Genomic DNA, 388 nt, shown 5'->3' on the forward strand with positions numbered 1-388 from the left:
GGGGGCAAAAGGAAGAAAAGAGAAAATGGTTTGTAATGGAATGTACGAGGGAAATTGAATTTAGTGATTGTTATGCGTTTTGGAATTTTAGGGGATGCTTTTACTTTTGCCCACAGTACATTTAATGATTGTTTGTTGTTATGATTTGATAGTGATAGTTGATACATTCAGTTGAAATTCAAGTTTAAGAGAAAAAAAGGTTTCACCAGAAAACAAGAATATAAAACGCGGAGAAATGATTAAGGGCGTGTGAGAGCAAGTGTAAACAAAATTATATGAGATAGCTGTTGAAATAAAAGAGATTCACTCAAAATTCAAATAAAGATAAAAATATTTTAAAAATCTACAAAATCGTCGCAAAAAGTAAAGAAAATTTTGAAGTTGAATT

The sequence above is a fragment of the Arachis duranensis genome, chromosome 4, assembly GCF_000817695.3.
Source record: "Arachis duranensis cultivar V14167 chromosome 4, aradu.V14167.gnm2.J7QH, whole genome shotgun sequence".
Classification (NCBI taxonomy): Eukaryota; Viridiplantae; Streptophyta; class Magnoliopsida; order Fabales; family Fabaceae; genus Arachis; species Arachis duranensis.